The sequence below is a fragment of the Sapajus apella genome, unplaced genomic scaffold, assembly GCF_009761245.1.
Source record: "Sapajus apella isolate SASKATOON/1434 unplaced genomic scaffold, GSC_monkey_1.0 scaffold103, whole genome shotgun sequence".
Taxonomy (NCBI): Eukaryota; Metazoa; Chordata; class Mammalia; order Primates; family Cebidae; genus Sapajus; species Sapajus apella.
In genome coordinates, this window is record NW_022437043.1 from 5715833 (window position 1) to 5727968 (window position 12136).

The 12136-nt window shown below is 46.2% G+C and overlaps 1 long non-coding RNA gene across 1 annotated transcript in view; it reads right to left on the reverse strand.

Annotated features, from left to right (window-relative positions):
* The window catches only part of LOC116536774, a 44140-nt gene extending 34927 nt beyond the window's left edge, over positions 1-9213 (reverse strand). The window contains exon 1 of the long non-coding RNA XR_004262792.1: positions 8272-9213. This is a non-coding gene — a long non-coding RNA (uncharacterized LOC116536774). The remainder of the gene's footprint in view (positions 1-8271) is intronic.
* Positions 9214-12136: the final 2923 nt, after the last annotated feature.

The following is a 12136-nucleotide window of genomic DNA, read 5'->3' on the forward strand; positions in this document are numbered from 1 at the left end:
ATGGATGTGAAACCTGAGGCACAGACTGCCAAACACCCCAGTGACCTCATACCCAGAAGAGACTGCCAGGGAGTTCAGATAATTCAAATTCTGGACTTGATCACATTCTGGATATGAACAAAAAAACCCAGCCCAGAATCCCCATGCTTTGGGACATAGATCCCTAAATAATTCAGAGACCTAAAAACCCAGAGAGAGAACTCCAAAAGGTCAGACACTTAAAAATGTGAGACACAGAATGCCCCAAAGACCCAGACATCATGGCATGGATACAGACCAAGAAAAAGCTCAAAAGTCTCAAACTCCAGACAGACCATCAAAGAGCTCAGAAACACCTCTTTTTGCCACATAACAAGTAACCCCAAAATTTACCAGCTTTTGGCTGTTTGAGCATCCTCACATGATGGCTGGCTTCTACTAGACTCAGTGATCCAAGAAAAGGCACAGCATAAGTCATAGTGCCTTTTAAATTTTCCTCTAGGTAAGTACTGCTTTGCTGGATCCCACAAATTTGGCAAGTTTTATTTTGATTTTCATTTAGTCCAAAGTATTTTTTATTTCTCTTGAAACTACTTTGAGCCACTGAGGCCCTGCATCCTCCCCTAAAGTCTTTCTCTGGAGCTCGTACTCTGCCTCTCACATAAATGTATAAACCTGTCTCATAACCAGATTTACAGTTTTCAGAAGAAGAACACAGTTTTTCCTCACTGTGCATCCTTGCCTCATGGTACACTATCTATTATGCATGTTCTCAAGAGAACAACTGAAGTAAAATTGCGGATTTACTAGAGAAGACACAATTCTGGGGAGTGTTTACTCTTTCTGAAACCCAACATACATTTACATCAAACAACATGTGCACATGACTCCCAAGTTCCAACTGAGACAGTCCCAGGCCCACACTGGCCCCTGGCATTTACATGGATTGCTTGCTTCCCTTCCCCCCAGCCCTGAATTCTGCTTTCAGAAGGGATGTGGGATTATCGGGAAGGGACTGAAATCAGAAGAGTGCGTGTGGACTGTGCATTGTCCTACTGATTCTTAACAGTCTTGTAAAAACCTCAGCAGATCAAGGTTTAGAGAGATGATCCAAAACGTTAGACTCTTCTACCATCCAACCAGGACTTGGGGGTTCCAGGCTTTGAAAGAGGGTCTATCAAGGCCAGGTGCAGTGGTTCATGCCTGTAATCCCAGCACTTTGGAAAGCCGAAGCAGGGGATCACCAAGTCAGGAGTTTGAGACCAGCCTAACCAATACAGTGAAACTTCATCTCTACTAAAAATACAAAACTTAGCTGGGTATGGTGGCGAGTGCCTGTAATCCCAGCTACTCAGGAGGCTGAGGCAGAAGAATCACTTGAACCTGGGATGTGGAGGTTGCAGTGAGCCGTGATCCTGCCACTGCACTCCAACCTGGGTGACAGGGCAAGACTCTGTCAAAAAAAAGAAAAGAAAAGAAAGAAGAAGGAGGGAAGGAAGGAAGGGAGGGAGGGAGGGAGGGAGGGAAGGAAGGAAGGAAAGAAAGGAAAGAGAAAGAAAGAAAGAGGGTCTATCAGGCTCCAAAGTCCACCTGTTATCATCAGTGTGATCAAAGCCTGAGGGGAGATGGACTCCAACATCCATCTGAGCAATGCCCATCCTGAGAGATGGGGGTCCCCACTCAGTGGCTGGTGTCAGGAGACACAGAACAAACATCTCCCTACAACACAATCTCCACAAACAGTGTCAAGTGAGACTGTGCCCTCCAGAACAGAGCGCAAGATAAGTTCTGAAGGAAGCTGGTCACTTATACTTCACGGTATAGGCCAAGCTTGCCCAACCCACAGCCCACGAGCCACATGAGGCCCAGGACAGCTTTGAGTGCAGCCTAATACAAATTCGTAAACTTTCTTAAAACATTATCAGATGTTGGCCAGGCGCGGTGTCTCACGCCTGTAATCCCAGCACTTTGGGAAGCTGAGGCGGGCAGATCACGAGGCCAAGGGATCGAGACCATCCTGACCAACATGGTGAAACCCTGTCTCTACTAAAAAATACAAAAATTAGCTGGGCGGGCCGGGCGTGGTGGCTCACGCCTGTAATTCCAGCACTTTGGGAGGCCGAGGCAGGTGGATCACGAGGTCAAGAGATCAAGACCACCCTGGTCAACATGGTGAAACCCCGTCTCTACTAAAATTACAAAAAATTAGCTGGGCATGGTGGCGCGTGCCTGTAATCCCAGCTACTCGGGAGGCTGAGGCAGGAGAATTGCCTGAACCCAGGAGGCGGAGGTTGCGGTGAGCCGAGATTGCGCCATTGCACTCCAGCCTGGGTAACAAGAGTGAAACTCTGTCTCAAATTAAATTAAAAAAAAAAAAAAATTAGCTGGGCATGGTGGCGCGCACCTGTAGTCCCAGCTACTCGGGAGGCTGAGGCAGGAGAACTGCTTGAACCCAGGAGGCAGAGATTGCAGCAAGCCAAGATTGCGCCACTGCACTCCAGCCTGGCGCCTGGCGACAGAGTGAGACTCTGTCTCAAAAAACAAAAACAAAACAAACAAACAAACAAAAATTATCAGATGTTTTGGTGATTTTTTTTTTTTTTTAAGTTCATGAGCTATCATTAGTGTTAGTGCATTTTATGTGTGGCCCAAGACAATTCTTCCAATGTGGCCCAGGGAAGCCAAAAGGTTGGACACTGCTGATCTAGACAAAGAGGCTGGGACTGCTGTGAATCCCGATCCTAATGTGGAGTGGAGTGGAGGAGTTCACAACCAATCACGGGGCTCCTACTTCTCACCGCTTTTTTTTTTTTTTTTTTTTTTAATTGGGGATAGAGTCATGCTCTGTTGCCCAGGCTGGAGTGTAGTGGTGTGATCTCGGCTCACTGCAACCTCAGCCTCCGGAGTAGTTGGGATTACAGACATGCACCACCACACCCAGCTAATTTTTGTATGTTTAGTAGAGACGGGGTTTCGCCATGTCAGCCAGGCTGGTCTCGAACTCCTGACCTTAAGTGATCCACCCACCTCGGCCTCCCAAATGCTGGGATTATAGGCGTGAGCCACCATGCCCAACACTCACTACCTTTCTGAACTGGCATATGGTCCAAGCAGAGGGAAAGGGGGATGTCACACATACCTCATGTCTGGATTTGGTATGTGATAAGGTCACTCATTCCTAATATAGCACCCCCAAAGACCTCAGAGCTTTTAAACCTTGGAACAGAAACTGTAAGACAGACCACGGACCTCACACTCTGAGACATAGACCCAAATATCTCTCATAGAACATAAATCTCAGACAAAGACCTCCAAATTGTTCAAACGCTTCATACCCCAGACCAATGGTTCTCAACCAGAGCCAATTCTGCCCCCTAAAGTACATTTGGCAATATCTAAGGACATTCTGGCTGTTACACATGTGTGTGTGTGTTAGGGGGGTGCTACCGGCATCTGTGGTTTAAAGCCAGAGATACTGCTTGCTAGTGTCCTTTAGCCAAAGACCCCCACCCCACCCAGGAACATACCTGTAGTTGAACAAGTTGGAACAATTTACTCATTGCAGTGAGGGAGAACACACTCCATGGGGAACTGTGGGGTAGTGGGGTTTGATGGAGTGATTTACGGGGAGGGTCTAAGGAAACGGGGGCTCACTCTAGATTGGATGCTCCCAGAAAACAAAGGCAACTTTACAATTGGGTATTTCAATAAATCTTATCTATAGGGAGGGGAGACTAGAGTGAGGCTAATGCTGTCACTGGTAAGGAAGTAGCAGTCACTCATTTTAACCAAGAGAGGAGAATGTTTGGTATTTTATGAGCAACACAGTGACCTTATTTTTGTTTGTGCTTAGACAACATTATAAAGTGGCTATGCTCTGTCTATTTCATTTTATTATTTTTTTGAGACAGGATCTCACTTTATCCCCAGGCTGCAGTGCAGTAGCATGATCTCGGCTCACTGCAGCATCTAATTTCTGGGTTCAAGCAATCCTCTGGCCTCAGCCCCCAAATAGCTGGGATTACAGGCACCTGCTACCATGCCTGGCTAATTTTTGTATTTTTTGTAGAGATGGGGTTTCACCATGTTGTCCAGGCTGGTCTCGAACTCCTGAGCTCAAGCAATCTGCCCACCTCAACCTCCCAAATTGCTAGGATTATAGCCGTGATCCACCTCACCCGGCCAAGCTCTTGTGATTTTGTCATGGTCTCAGATTAACCTTACCTGAGGCTGGTATTCTGTGAGATTGTTCATGTCTGCTAGGAGAACATGGCCTAACTATGGGGGCCAGGCCTGCTATGGGTGTCAGGGGCTGCTCCCTTCCTCCCTCCCGTTTTCTCTCATGCTAAACATCTCTTATGGGTGAAATTGTGTCCCCTCAAAATTCATATGTTGAAGTCCTAAACCCCAGTACCTCAGAATGTGACCTTATTTGGAAATAGGGTTGTCGCAGATGCAACTAGTTAAGTTAGAATGAGGTCATGCTGGAGTAAACTGGGCCCCTAATCCTGCACCACTGGTGTCTTTATAAAAATGGGAAATTTGGACAAAGACACACAGGGAGAATGCAAGATAGAGATGAAGGTAGTGATGGGGTAAAGCAGCAGAAGCCAGGGAACAGCAAAGATTGGGCAGGCCATGAGAAGCGAGGAAAGATGCAGGGCACACATTTCCCTCACAGCCCCGAGAGGGAACCAACCCTGCCTACACCTTGATCTCACACTTCAAGCCTCCAGAACCGAGACAATACATTTCTGCTATTTAAGCTACCTAGATTGTGGTACTTTGTCATGACAGCAGCCCTAGTAAACTAATACAATAGATCCTACAATGCACAGAATAGCCCTCCATAACAAAGAATTTTCTGGTCCAAAATGTCAATAGTCCTGAGGTTGAGTAACCCTGCCCTGGATATAGAACCTAAAAGTATTTACTGACCTCATAATCTCTGATAGAAGACAATGAAAACCAGCTGACAGTACACACAGCTTTGAACGTAGTCCTTCAAAGTGCTCAGAAACCTCACACCTTGAACATGGAAGCCCATACAGCCCAGAGACAAGCCTAAAGAGACCACTAACAGGTCAAAGACATCATACTCTGGGACAAAGACGACCAAGAAGATGAAAGACCTAGCAACTAAAAACATATACCAAGTGTTCAGAGACATCACATTATGAGACAAAACCCAAGAAAGCTCTGGGTCCAAAGAGCTCAGATATTTCACACCCTGGACACAGACACCAAACAGGTGAACAACAGCTCATAAATAACAACATCATTCACTGCCTGGTTTTAAAAATTATACAAAGAGGCCGGGCGCTGTGGCTCATGCCTGTAATCCCAGCTCTTAGGGAGGCAGAGGCGGGAGGATAGCTTGAGCCCAGGAGTTCGAGACCTGCCTGGGCAATATAGCGAGACCCCATTCTCCACAAAAAGGAAAAAAAAAAAATTATACAAAGATTATATAAATTAACATTAGGGGAAGCTGGGTGAAGAGTATACAAGAACGCTCTGCACTATTTTTGTAATTTTTTGTAAGTCTAAAATGATTTTAAAATGTTGTAAATTTTTTTTTTCTTTTTCAGCCCATTTTCATATTCCAAAAAAATTTTTAATGTTAAAGGCTGGATGCAGTGGCTCACATCTATAATTCCAGCACTTTTAGAGGCCGAGGTGGGTAGATCACTTAAGCTCAGAAGTTGGAGACCAGCCTGGGCAATACGGTGAAACCCCTTCTCTACAAAAATACAAAAATTAGCCAAGAGTGGTGGTACACACCTGTATTCCCACCTACTTGGGAGGCTGAGGTGAGAGGATCGCTTGAGCCCAGGAGGTTAATGCTGCAGTAAGCCATGATCATGTCAGTGCACTCCAGCCTGGGTGACAAAACAAGGCCCTGTGTCCAAAAAATAAAATTAAAATTGTAGCCAAAAAAAATGATCAGAGGACATAAAAGGGAATTTAGAAAACTTAAATAAGGCCAGGTGCAGTGGTTCATGCCTGTAATCCCAGCACTTTGGGAGGCTAAGGCAGGAGGATCCCTTGAGCCCAAGAATTCATGACCAGCCTGGGCAACATGGCAAGACGTGGTCTTTATAAAAAATATTTAAAAATTAGTGAAGTGTGGTGGCACATGCCTGTGGTCTCAGCTACTCAGGATCAGGAGGCTGAGGCAGGAGGACTGTTTGAGCTCAGGAGGTCGAGGCTGCAGTAAGCAATGTGCATGCCACTGTACTCAGCCTGGGCAACACAGTGAGACCCTGTCTCAAAACAAAACTTAGATACATCTTGCCAACAAGCACAGAAAACAATGTTAAGCCCCTCTAGCAGTCACAGAAATGCCAATGAAAGAAAAATGAAATTCGATTTTAAGAAAAAAAAAAAAAAAGGCTGAATGCAGTGGCTCATGCCTGTAATCCCAAGACTTTGAGAGGCTAAGTCGGGAGAATCATTTGAGCCCAGCTTAGGCAACAGAGGGAGACCCTGTCTCTACAAAAAAAAAATTGACAAGAGTCTCGCTTTGTTGCCCAGGCTGGAGTGCTGTGGTGCGATCACAGTTCACTGCAGCATTGACTCCTGAATAGCTGGGACTACAGGCATGTGCCACCATACCTGGCTAATTTTTGTGTTGTTTTGTAGAGATGGGGTTTCGCCATGTTGGCCAGGCTGGTCTCAAACTCCTGGGCTCAAGTGATCCACCCATTTCAGCCTCCCAAAGTCCTGGGATTACAGGTGTGAACCACCATACCAGGCCTACCAAAAAAAAAAAAAAAAAGTTAGCCAGGTGTGATGATGTGCGCTTGTGGTCCCAGCTACTCAGGAGGCTAAGGTGGGAGGATTGTTTGGGCCAGAGGTCGAGGCTGAAGTGAGCCATGATCATACCACTGCATTCCAGCCTAGGCAACAGAGAGAGACCCTGCCCCTAAAAACACACAAAAAAGCCTTGGCAACATGGAAAGTCCTGTCTCCACAAAAAATTTTAAAAAATTAGCCAGGTGTGGTGGCATGTGCCTGCAGTCACAGTTACTCAGGAGGCTGAGGTGGGAGAATCACCTGAGCTTGGCAAGTCAAGGCTGCAGTGAGCCGAGACCGCACCAATGCACTCCAGCCTGGGCGACAGAGCAATATCCTGTCAAATAAATAAATATAAAGACACAACAAAAAAAGAAGAAAAAAACCCTGCACATCTGGGGACAAAGATCCATAAACAGCTTAGAAACCTTGGGACACTCTGGACCAACAAAAAAACAGAAAAGAAAGAAAGAAAGGAAGAAAGAGGAAAGAAAGGAAGAAAGGAGGAAAGAAAGGAAGAAAGAAAGAAAGAAAGAAAAAGAAAGAAAGAAAGAAAGAAAGAAAGAAAGAAAGAAAGAAAGAAAGAAAGAAAGAAAGAAAGAAAGAAGAAAGAAAGAAAGAAAGAAGAAAGAAAGAAAGAAAGAAAGAAAGAAAGAAAGAAAGAAAGAAAGAAAGAAAGAAAGAAAGAAAGAAGGAAAGAAAGAAAGAAAGAAAGGAGGGAGGGAGGGAGGGAGGGAGGGAGGGAGGAAGGAAAGAAAGAAAGAGAAAGAAAGAAAGAAAGAGAGAGAGAAAGAAAAAGAAACCTACCCACCCACTCTGGGACAGAGACCCACAAACATCTCAAACACCTAAACCTCTCAGATATAGATTTTCAAACAGCAGAGACTTCACAGTCTTTTTGTAAGTCATACTCCGAACTGAGATTCCAAAACAAATCAGACTTCACATCCTGCACACAGTCCTCCGAACTGCAGAGTGTAATAACTACCTTATGATGAGCTGACTTGACTTTAGAACCACTTTCTTCCTACTACCTACCTACCTAGCCAGCCAAACACCTCCCCTGTCTCATGTTTAAAATCCCATCATTTAAAAGTGTACTTTTTTAAGTCTTGTCCCCCTTCAAAAATCTCCTTGCAGTTGCCACAAGCCTCTCAGGATCCCAGAGTATGAAACCATGCATCCCTCTTTAGTCACTTATGGCCCACCCCATCACACTCCTAGTCAAGCCTAGTCCAGAGGGAGAAGGAAGCCTCCAAGTCACCCTCTTCTGGGGGATGGGGGCTGGCCTGGAGGAGAATCATGAGATCACCTTGAATCTTATCTGCTGGACTCAGAGCTACAGGCAGCCTGAAAGACAAATGCCAGGGACCCTGGAGAAGAGTTTTTCTCAGTGCTGTTTTGAACGGTGAGTGGGTCCTGAAATCAATATAATGGGATGCAATAAGCATTGTTTTAAAAAAGAAAGAATAGGTAAAAGAAAATAGAAAAGATTACCCGACACACTCTGTGCCAGCCCTTGAGTACAAGCCATTAATGCCAGCTTCTTTTACAGGTGCACAAGTTGAAGTTCCCAGAGGGATTCGAACCTACGGTCTCCAGTAGCCAAAGCCCTACCTCGGCAACCCTGAATGCCAACCCAGGAACCACAGCGCCTGCGCCGAAACAGCAGCCAATGGGAGCGCGGAGCCGGGACTCGGCTTGTAGCCTCTTAGTGATTCCGGAAAACCTTGGTACCCTGGAAGAGCTTAAGCGGGAAGTCTCGCGGTGACCAATCAGAGCTCAGGACAGGATTTTGTCCCGCCCTATGCAACTCATCCAGGAAGCAATCACCGCTCCGCGGCCTCCTCCTCACCCCACCCCCGGAGTTGCTTAACATCTGTATAGCCAACCCGGTGGGAACCGATATATTAATAAAAGCTTGGTGGTGGCGGCTTCCAGACGGGTGGACTCTTTAGGCCGAAGATCGGGTCCGCCCGGCGCTGGGGTCGGTCAAGGCAGAGTCATTCTCTCCTCGGTCTAGGGTGGAGGCCGATCCACTCGCGGAATGAGGAGACCTTTCTTGTCTTCACTAGTACAATGGTGCCTTCCGAAATACACGACCCCTCCCCTGTGGTACCTCCCATCACCGTAGTGGTATGGTCCTGGAGCTAAACAGTCTAGTCGTTAACCCTTTATTCCCACCGCTCACGTTCTCCTTGTGTGTGTGACAAGGACTCTTACATGTCAGTGTCTAGTGAATCAATTTTCGGTTCACAACAACACAACTAAATGGACTCTCTCTTTCATGCCTTTCTCCTGCCCACGTTCCAGTCCTGTCTCCCCCCACCCACGTAACCCAGAGAACCGTCCCTGCCCCATACCCTGATGATCCGGTTTAGAGCCAAGGCCCAGGCGTCCAAACCCTTGCTGCAAAGCCATTGCCCATTAATGGGTATTCATTCATTCCCCTGAGGCCACTGATGGAAGTGTGCCTTTGTGTGCATTTATCAAAATAAAAAGCAGACACCCCTCCTTACTGGAATGTCAGCAACCCAAGGGTAGGGGGGCATATGTGTATTTCTAGACCCCGGGTGTCTCCACCTGAAACTGCCCTGCACACAGTAGGTGCTCAAAGGGGAATTTGTTGAATAAATGACTCATTTGGCCTGGCAGTTTCACTTTTAAGTATGTGTTTTAAGGAAATAATCACACATATGTGCACAGTCCTGTGTGCACAAGAATGGGAGGAGCAAACAACTACGGGCAAATGCATAAAGGCGATTATTCCATGGAGTACCAGTTGGCTGTGAAACAGAATCAGATCTCATCACTGGAAATACCCAGCTAGCTCAGGGACTTTACATCATTGCACACAGAGCACAACAGAGCTCAGAGACCTCACACCATGGGAAACAGAGTCCGAAACAGTTCAGGGAATTCACACTGAACACAGACCACAAAACAAAATTAGAGAACTCAATAATGGAACATATTTTAATAGATTCCCAGTCATTTCATAGATCTCAACCTCATCACAAAATCCTGCAAACATTTCAGAGACTTCATACCCTGGGACACAAAGGCCGAAACACCTCAAGGACATTGTACACTAGGAAAACAAATCCCAAACAGCTCACATACCTCACACCCTGGACACAGACTCCAAAACAGCTCAGAGACCTCACCACTTGGGATATAGATTCGAATCTGGACAGAGATCACATACAATTTTTGCAGGGTCTCACTCTGTAACCCAGGCTGGGGTGCAGTGGCATGATCTCAGCTCACTGCAACCTCCACCTCCCCAGCTCAAGCAATCCTCCCACCTCAGCCTCCCCAGTAGCTGGGACGACTGGAGCAGGCTACTACGCCTAAGTTTTGTAATTTTTTCTAGAGACAGGATTTCACCATGTTGCCCAGGCTGGTCTCGAATCCTAGGTTTAAGCGATCCACTGGCCTTGGTCTTCCAAAGTGCTGGGATTACAGGCATGAGCCACCGTGCCTGCCATGAGACCACATAACTCATCATAGACCACAAAACAATTCAGAGGCCTGGACACAAACAAAATGAAGGTGACACACCTGTACTGCCTGGAGAGACCACCTAAAGGACATGCTGTTAATGGAGGCAAAGCAAGTGGGAAAAAATGCTCAAAGAATGACCTCATAACCTGAGAACTAGACCTGAAAAGTGTTCTAAAATCTTACAACCAAACAGCTCAGAAATCACAGAAAATATATTGTCTTACCATAATGGAATTAAACTAGAAATCAATAACAGAAATATATCTGGAAAATCCTAAAATGCTTGTAAATTAAACAAAACATTTTTTTTTTCTTTTTTTGAGATGGAGTTTTTGCTCTGTTGCCTAGGCTGGAGTGCAGTGGCATGATCTCGGTTCACTGCAACCGAAACCTCCTCCTCCTGGGTTCAAGCAATTCTCCTGCCTCAGACTCCCTAGTAGCTGGGATTACAGGCACCCACCACCACGCCCGGCTACTTTTTGTACTTTTAGTAGAGATGAGGTTTCACCATGTTGGCCAGGCTGGTCTAAAACTCTTAACCTCAGGTGATCTACCCGCCTCGGCCTCCCAAAGTGCTACTATTACAGACGTGAGCCACCATGCCCAGCCACAAAACACTTTTACATAGCCCATGAGCCAAAGAGGAAATCACAAGGGAAATTAAAGAACTATTATGAATTGAATAAAAATGAAAATACAACAAATCCAAATTTATGGGATACAGCTAGAGTAGTGATCAGAAGAAAACTGATGGCATTAAAATGCTTACATGAGAAAAGAAATGTCTTAAATCAATTATCTGAATTTCCAATTTAGGAAAGTCTAAGAATTACACCTGAAGGAATGAAATAATACAGACAAGAGCGGCCAGGCCGGGCACTGGGCACTAGGCACTGTGGTACATGCCTGTAATCCCAGCACTTTGGGATGCCAATGTGGGTGCATCACTTGAGGTCAGGCATTCAAGACCAGCCTGGTGAACATGGTGAAACCCCATCTCTACTAAAAATACAAAAACTTGATGCCTGTTATCTCAGCTACTCGGGAGGCTGAGGCAGGAGAATTGCTGGAATCCGGGAAGCCGAGGTTGCAGTGAGCTGAGATCGTGCCATTGCACTCCAGCCTGGGTGACAACAGTGAGACTCCATCTAAAAAAAAAAAAAAATTAGCTGGGTGTGGTGGCACATGCCTGTAATCCCAGCTACTCGAGAGGCTGAGGTGAGAGAATTGCTTTAACCTGGGAGGCAGAGGTTGCAGTGAACAGAGATTGGGCCACTGCACTCCAGCCTAGGAGACAGAGCAAGATTTCATCTCGAGAAAAGAAAGAAAAAATTAACCAATTAGCCAGGTGTGGTGGTGTGTGCCTGTAGCCTAGCTACTGGGGAGGCTGAGGCAGAGGTATCACTTGAGTCTGGGAGACAGAGGTTGCAGTGAACCGAGATCGTGCCACTGCACACCAGGCTGGGTGACAGAGTCAGACCCTGTCTCAAAATCAATAAAAAATTAAAAAATAAGAGCAGAAATCAATGAAATTGAAAGCAAAAACAATAGGGAAAATCAACGGAAGCTGGGTGGGGTGGCTCACCCATGTAATCCCAGCACTTTGGGACACCAAGGCAGGCGGATCACTTGAGCTCAGGAGATCGAGACCAGCCTGGCCAACATGGTGAAACCCCATCTCGACTGAAAATACAAACATTAGTTATGTGTGGTGGCGCACACCTTAGTCCCAGCTACTCCAGAGGCTGAGGCACCAGAACTGCTTGAACCAGGAGGCAGAAGTTGCAGTACACCAAGATCGTGCCACTGCACTCCAGCCTGGGCAACAGAGTGAAACCCTGTCTCAAAAAAAAAA